Below are 9,001 nucleotides of genomic sequence, written 5' to 3' on the forward strand. Positions count from 1 at the left end.
GTGCAAAACAGCACCAGGCGGCTGTGGCCAGCGGGCCGGTTCCAATACTAATCAAATATCATCCCGGGGGCCATAGATAATTCATATGGCCCGCAGGCCTTGACTTTGACATCACTGGCCTAGGACACTGGAAGTTTTTATTTTTAAAGTGAAAAGCTGGGATACTACGGAACTCTAAAATATAAATTCAGAGCCCTACACAGAAATGATTTTAGACATGGCACAACGAGGACTGACATCAACAGAAATGTATAAGCACATTTCACTCGGAAGTAAAGGCAAAAAATGATTTGATTACGAACCATGCAACACCAGTGCTGTCCGGTGCAACAAATTTACTCTGCGACTTGGAAAAAAAAAAACCTGTCGCACATGTGCGAATAGGGATTTCAACTTTTTATCGATTTTTGCTCCTAAAATAAATCCATTGAAATGTAATAAAACTAGAGTAAAATTTTCACCTATCTGTATAGCATGTTAAGTAGATTTAAGCGATAACCAAATGGACGAGTGAGCACTTGCGCTGAGTGCTGTGTGTTCCCCTCACACCGCCCCCTACTAGCTCACATACTCAGTGTTCAACATGGATGAATCAAGATCTTAGTTGAAGGAACTGGTCAGTAAAAGACAAAGCTTTTTTCACCACCCCTTGACATAAACTGTGCTGCGTGCTCGTAACTACAAGGATCGGAGGAAATATTGAACAAATCAATGATAGAAGTGACAAACTTGCCATTCAAATAATACCGCATTTGTTGACAATAACATACAGCCATGGAAGCACATTCAATCTATTTATTAATCAGAAGTACCACAAACCAGTGAAAGATTCATGCTCTGTGTCATAAGAAAGGTGCAACATTATCTTCTGTTTTTAGACCTTATTTAACAACAGATCATGAAGTAACTTCTGTGTCTTGCTTCCATTCGCATAAAAAGCGACCAAGCAACTAAAAAAAACATGATGTAGCCCAGGGGTCCCCTAACTACGGCCCACGGGCCGGATTTTGAATGCGGCAGGCCGGGCCGTATCCGATCCAAAGTCCCAAGTTTAAAAAAAAAAAATATATATATATATATATATATATATATATATATATATATACACACACACACACATACATATATATGTATGAGTGGGAAAAATCACAAGACTATTTCATCTCTACAGGCCTGTTTCATGAGGGGTTTCCCTCAATCATCAGGAGATCTCCTGATGATTGAGGGAAACCCCTCATGAAACAGGCCTGTAGAGATGAAATAGTCTTGTGATTTTTCCCACACATACATATTACGCTCTACCACGGTATCGAGCACTATTTTTTTTTTTTTGGATAATCTAATTAAGACATATACATACACAGGGTTTCCCACACATTCATTTATTTGTGGCGGCCCGCCACAAAAGAATTATGCCCGCCACAAATTTAAAAAAAAAATAATAATAATAATAATATTTATTTTATTTTATTTTTATTTTTTTTGTCCTCTCCAGCTTTTTAGGCAAATCATATAGTTGATGTATATGCCCATATCGGCTGTTCAGATTTACTTTACAAAAGAGAAGTGTAGGATACTTCTCTTGTTGCCTTATTTGTATTTGACTTTATTAAATGTATTTATATTAGAAACACAACATGTGTATATAACAAAGGGTGCAAAGTCTGCAGGCAGTAGGAAACACATGGTTAAGTGTAGGGAGTAAAACTGATGGCAGTCTAAAGTTCAAGATTTTTGGAGCTCCTTGTTCAGTGGATCAGATGTTTGATGAAGCTCTGTGTCTATCTACCACCACTACTGTTTTCTGTTTGTTTGTTACTGACTGTGGCAGGACACCTCTGCCTCTGTTTCACTTTATGTTGCTGGTAAATAATATGGTTGTAGTAGTAGGCTAAAGTTAAATTATTTAGTATGCACTAATTAAAGGGGCAGAGCTTTGAGACATTTTAGCTTTTATATTTTATAAGATATATTTTTTGTAAGAACCACAATTAATAAATATATTTCAGTGAATAACTTATTGTTCAAATCTGTATATAAATATGTACATAAAGTGTTGTAATTATATTGTAAAATGCATGGATGGATGGATGGATGGATGGATGGATGGATGGACGTTTAAAACAAAACTGTTATTATTAATTAGTAAGTAAACATTTTTTTAGCCTTTTTAGAGAAAATCAAATCATTGTAGTAAATTATGCAAATTATTCGATGATGTCATGGTGACCACGCCCATAGCCACGCCCCCACCGCCACAGGTATCTTGACAGTTTATGGGAAACACTGCATACATACATATATATATATATATATATATATATATTTATTTATTTTGTTTGTTTTTTCATTATTATTATTTTTTTATCTGTCCTTTCTAATCCATTTTCTACCGCATGTTACTCTCTGGGTCTCCTTGCCGCTCAGGAAAATCAAATTGTCTAAAAATGCATTTTCCCATCGATAACGTGACATCCTCGCGCTTGCGCTGCAGCAAGTGCACGCTCTTTCAGTCAATTAGTGCACAAGGAATATTATTTATATATATATATATATATATATATATATATATATATATATATATATATATATATATATATATATATATATATATATATATATATATATATATATATATATATATATATACTGTTTAAAAAAATTAAAGGAACAGTTTTTTATCAGGGTATGGCATGAATTCAATTGCACTTTTCTGATAAGGTTTTGGTCAGGTACGTGGCAGAGGAGGTTGTTAATCAGTTTCAGCTGCATTGGTGTTGATGGAATTAACAACAGGTGCACTAGAGGGGCAACTACGAGATGACCCCTAAAACAGGACTGGTTTTGCAGGTGCAGGCCATTTCAAGTTCCTCCCTCTTGATCTTTTTTAACTGTTTTTCCACAAGTGTTGGCTTTAGCTAGAGTCATCACGACTGGGAGCATGAGGTGATTTCTTAACCCTCCTGAAGTTGCCCAGATTGTCCTACTCCTCCAGGATGGCACATGGCGTGCTGTTGCAAGAAGATTTGATGTGTCTCCCAGTACAATCTCCAGAGCATGGAGGAGATTCCAGGAGACAGGCAGTTACTCTAGGAGAGCTGGACAGGGCCGTAGACGTTCCTCATCCCAGCAGCAGGACCAATATCTGCTGCTTTGTGCAAGGAGGAACAGGTTGAGCACTGCCCGAGCCCTAAAAAATGACCTCCAGCAGGCTACTGGTGTGAATGTCTCTGCCCAAACAGTCAGAAACAGACTTCACGAGGGTGGCCCCAGGGCACGACGTCCTGTAGTGTGCCCTGTGATCACTGCTCAGAACCGTGGAGCTCGATTGGCATTTGCCATAGAACACCAGAATTGGCAAGTCCGCCACTGGAGCCCTATGCTTTTCACAGATGAGAGCAGGTTTACCCTGAGCACCTGTGATAGACGTGAAATGGTCTGGAGAAGCCAAGGAGAGCGCTATGCTGCCTGCAACATCATTCAGCATGACCCGTTCGGTGGTGGGTCAGTGATGGTCTGGGGAGGCATTTCCATGGAGGGACCAACAGACCTCTACAGGCTAGAGAACGGCAGTTTGACTGCCATTAGGTATCGGGATGAAATCCTTGCACCCATGGTCAGAACCTACGCTGGTGCAGTAGGTCCTGGGTTCCTCCTGGTCCACGACAATGGCAAAAGTGTGCAGACAGTATCTGGAGGATGAAGGAATTGACACAATTGAATGGCCCTTACGATCACCTGATCTAAACCCGATAGAACACCTCTGGGACATAATGTTGCTCCTCAGACTTTACAGGAGCTCACTGATGCCCTTAGACAGATCTGGTAGGACATCCCACAAGACACCATCCGTGGTCTCATTAGGAGCATGCCGCGACGTTGTCAAGCATGCATACAAGCACGTGGGGGCCACACAAGATATTGAAAATAATTTTGAGTTGCAGAAATGGAATTTAGGCAAAATGGACGAGCCTGCCACATCATTTTTTCACTTTGATTTTTGGGGTGTCTATATACTGAGCCCTCTGTAGGCTGAAAACTTGTATTTCCATCAAAAAATGTGGTATCCTTTTGTTCCTGAGACATTAAACTGTCCATATCAGTATAGATATCCCTTTTTTTTTTTTTCACCATTGAAATCGGATGTGTTTTTAAAGTGTTCCTTTAACTTTTTTGAGCAGTGTATATACAAACCCCGTTTCCATATACTTGGGGAATTGTGTTGGATGTAAATATAAACGGAATACAATGATTTGCAAATCCTTTTCAACCCATAATCAATTGAATGCACTGCAAAGACAAGATATTTGATGTTCAAACTCATAAACTTTATTTTTTTTTTGCAAATAATAATTAACTTAGAATTTCATGGCTGCAACACGTGCCAAAGTAGTTTGGAAAGGACATGTTCATCACTGTGTTACATGGCCTTTCCTTTTAACAACACTCAGTAAACGTTTGGGAACTGGAGAGACACATTTTTTAAGCTTCTCAGGTGTAATTATTTCCCATTCTTGCTTGATGCACAGCTTAAGTTGTTCAACAGTCCGGGGGTCTCTGTTGTGGTATTTTAGGCTTCATAATGCACCACACATTTTCAATGGGAGACGGGTCTGGACTACAGGCAGGCCAGTCTAGTACCTGCACTCTTTTACTATGAAGCCATGTTGATGTAACAACGTGGCTTGGCAATGTCTTGCTGAAATAAGCAGGGGCGTCCATGGTAACGTTGCTTGGATGGCAACATATGTTGCTCCAAAACCTGTATGTACCTTTCAGCATTAATGGCGCCTTCACATATGTGTAAGTTACCCATGTCTTGGGCACTAATACACCCCCATACCATCACAGATGCTGACTTTTCAACTTTGCGCCTATAACAATCCGGATGGTTCTTTTCCTCTTTGGTCCAGAGGACACGACGTCCACAGTTTCCAAAAACAATTTAAAATGTGGACTCGTCGGACCACAGAACACTTTTCCACTTTGTATCAGTCCATCTTAGATGAGCTCAGGACCAGCGAAGCAGAAGACGTTTCTGGGTGTTGTTGATAAACGGTTTTCGCCTTGCATAGGAGAGTTTTAACTTGCACTTACAGATGTAGCGACCAACTGTAGTTACTGACAGTGGGTTTCTGAAGTGTTCCTGAGCCAATGTGGTGATATCCTTTACACACTGATGTCGCTTGTTGATGCAGTACAGCCTGAGGGATCGAAGGTCACGGGCTTAACTGCTTACGTGCAGTGATTTCTCCAGATTCTCTGAACCCTTTGATGATATTACGGACCGTAGATGGTGAAATCCCTAAATTCCTTGCAATAGCTGGTTGAGAAAGGTTTTTCTTAAACTGTTCAACAATTTGCTAACGCATTTGTTGACAAAGTGGTGACCCTCGCCCCATCCTTGTTTGTGAATGACTGAGCATTTCATGGAATCTACTTTTATACCCAATCATGGCACCCACCTGTTCCCAATTTGCCTGTTCACCTGTGGGATGTTCCAAACAAGTGTTTGATGAGCATTCCTCAACTTTATCAGTATTTATTGCCACCTTTCCCAACTTCTTTGTCACGTGTTGCTGGCATCAATTTCTAAAGTTAATGATTATTTGCAAAAAAATAAAATGTTTATCAGTTTGAACATCAAATATGTTGTCTTTGTAGCATATTCAACTGAATATGGGTTGAAAATGATTAGCAAATCATTGTATTCCGTTTATATTTACATCTAACACAATTTCCCAACTCATATGGAAACTGGGTTTGTGTATATATATACACACATACATAGATACATACAGTACAGGCCAAAAGTTTGGACACACCTTCTCATTCACAACACAACTAATGGTCCCAACCCCATTGATAAAGCAAGAAATTCCACTAACCAACCCTGATAAGGCACACCTGGGAAGTTAAAAACCAAATAAACATTGATTGATTGATTGATTGATTGATTTCAGGTGACTACCTCTTGAAGCTCATCGAGAGAATGCCAAGAGTGTGCAAAGCAGTAATCAGAGCAAAGGGTGGCTATTTTGAAAAAACTACAATGTAAAACATGTTTTCAGTTATTTCACCTTTTTTTGTTAGGTACATAACTCCACATGTGTTCATTCATAGTTTTGATGCCTTCAGTGACAATCTACAATTTAAATAGTCATGAAAATAAAGAAAACGCATTGAATGAGAAGGTGTGTCCAAACTTTTGGCCTGTAATCAAATTTCTTTTTACCCAATGCGGCCCCCGAGTCAAAAAGTTTGGGGACCTTTGATGTAGCCTGTTCCTTGTAGTGTGTACTGATGTTAAAGACAATATACACTTCATTGCACATGTACTATATCATTATATCCATGATTAAATGCTTTATAATTCCATGAGAGTTTGCAGCGGCACACAATTTTTATATAGGCACTCAAACATGCAAAAGGGTTTCCTTGGCTCGTTAGTGCGGGCTGATTTTAGAAATAATGTACACTTCAGTGCACATGCAATACATCACCATGTTGCTGAACATGTTCTAATTCTATGAGTGTTGGGTTTCAGCAGCACGGGCGTGCATACGCACTTTAAACACTGAAAAAAAAAAAGATACATAATGTTCCCAGGGCTCTGTGTACGTTCAGGCTTTTAAAGATAATGTACATGTCATTGTTCGTCTAAAGTATATCAAAATAAACATAAAGGAGGTGTAATGCTACCAAGTCAGCTGCTGCTGCTTTTTTCAGGCTTCTGATTGGACAAAATGTGCAGGGCAGCAGGTGTATGCGTTTGTGTGTAGACATAGACCAGGGGCCACATCTAGAGCCCGATGTGGCTCTTTTGATGACTGCATCTGGCTCAGATAAATCTTAGCTGACATTGCTTAACACGATAAGTAATGAATAATTCAGCTGGTAATCACAGTGTTAAAAATAACGTTAAAAATATAAAACATTCTCATGCATTTGAATCCATCCATCCGTTTTCCACCACACCTGTTCAAGAAGTCGCATTAATGGTAAGAAGTATTTTATTTATTATTGGTTAGCTTCAGAATAACAATGTTATTAAAAAGAATAAGAGACTTATTATACTCTGAAAATGTTGGTCTTACTTAAAAATGCACGCATCTAGTTGTATTCAGTGTTAAAAAATATTATATGGCTTTCACGGAAATACATTTTAAAATATTTGGATTTCATGGCTCTAAAACCAAAAAGGTTCCCGACCCCTGACATAAACAGTTTACAAACTACACTTGTGTGGATTGAGATCGTTTTAACCCCAAATATGCAATTCTGTGCTACTAGTGAAACAGCTAAGCGTACTGCACTGATCACTATAGTACACATTTCTTACAAGCCAGTCTGCGGTCCTGTCTTTGAAGTCGCTACTTCTGGTTTCAAAATATTTCTGTAGATCAATTATCATGCCATGTCTAAAATCATGTCTGTGTATGGCTCCAAATACATTTTAGCCGGAGTCATACTCACGGGACACATGGTGAAATAGCAATTATCCACGATTTTACTTTGAAAATAAAACTTCCGGTGTCTGGAATAAAACAATTTAAAAAACCTTCGATTTGGTCTGTTCTACCCTTTCTATTTACTGGCGTTTTACATTTTTGTTATATGATATATAAAATATAAATCAAACTATTTTTTAGATTCATGTCGACACCAAAAAAGGTGCTTAGTTTTTTTATTTTTTGCACTTTAAAATGAAATTCTAATAAACCAGTCATTTTATGTTATTTTCCATTTCCATTTATGAAAAGTAAATTCAATGACTAAAACATCTATCCATTTTCTACAGCTTGTCCCTTTCGGGATCGTGGGGGGCTGGAGCCTATTCCATTAACTGATTATAATGTAACAGCTTGCCCACATTGTTTGGTTATCGCTGCTAAACGTCAGCTAAGGCTGCACAGCTTCATACTATATAAGCAACACTTAGGTCAAGCATTATTATACATATTATTATTGATGCAGAACATTACATCAACAAGTGGTTCCTTCTTTCCTTCTGCTAACATTTTAGCACAGCTAGCTGGCTCTGCTGACGTCAATCAGGTAAAAGTGACGAACTGACCAACAAGTGCCCCATCCAGCTAATATATAATCATGGTTCACCTAAAATGTGTGTTTAGGATGACGTTTATTGAGAACATTGTCACAAACGTGTTGTAATGGCGTCACCTTACCTCCCAGCGAGCGAAGTTGAAGCCTGACTTTCCTCTTGGTCACACATATATTACGTCACCATAATGCGCCACAGCAAAAACAAGCTGAGCGAGACTTTTTACTACGGTTTTAAATATTTTATTCAATTATATTACCTATTCTATTTTTCATTTTCAAACCAGTCAAATGTTATTTATATAATGACATCAATTCCTTTGATCTTCGTAATTTCCCCGAATTTGTACAGCACTTTGAGCTCATTTTAAATGTTCTTAATTCAATACAATTCCTTACGGCAAATCATTTTTACTGCACTTTTGACAATTGAAATCACAAACAGGTGAAACTCACGTCAGGAATTCAATTTCAAATGCAAAATTAAATGTGATATAAACTCATTACATGCACGCCTCTGATGATCATGGGTTAGTTTTTGAAAACTCACATTTATGAGTTTCATAAACTGCAAGTCCTAATCATCAAAATTCTATCCAAAGAAGGCTTCAAACATCTTGAGTTGCATGTTGAGCCTGTGATACAGAAGGTTCACCTTGTAAATCTAATGGCTGGAATAAATTAACATTTGCACGATACTCACATTTTTTGAGTTTCACCTGTATTTGAATCTATGCCACAAACAGCATATGGATTATAATATTTTTTTATTCCTAATACTAATTGTTGGTTTAAAGTTGCACAACTGTGTTTAAAGTAATGTTGCTAGAAGCTCAAAAATATTAAAAAAGGGACACTTTCTGCTTAACAATGCGTTTTACTTCATGTCTAAAAAAAAAATCACTCTACTCGAAAATCCTTGGCTCGAGTTGCTGCC

General features: G+C 38.1%; 1 protein-coding gene across 2 annotated transcripts in view; it reads right to left on the bottom strand.

The window, feature by feature from the left end:
* The window catches only part of LOC133636189 (zinc finger protein 687a-like), a 52,356-nt gene extending 44,082 nt beyond the window's left edge, over positions 1-8,274 (bottom strand). For both annotated transcript variants that reach the window (XM_062029955.1, XM_062029954.1), the window contains exon 1: positions 8,190-8,274. The gene's annotated coding sequence lies outside the window, so the exon portion shown is untranslated. The remainder of the gene's footprint in view (positions 1-8,189) is intronic.
* Between the last annotated feature and the right edge of the window lie 727 nt (positions 8,275-9,001).

Source organism: Entelurus aequoreus, linkage group LG20, assembly GCF_033978785.1.
Source record: "Entelurus aequoreus isolate RoL-2023_Sb linkage group LG20, RoL_Eaeq_v1.1, whole genome shotgun sequence".
Lineage (NCBI taxonomy): Eukaryota > Metazoa > Chordata > Actinopteri > Syngnathiformes > Syngnathidae > Entelurus > Entelurus aequoreus.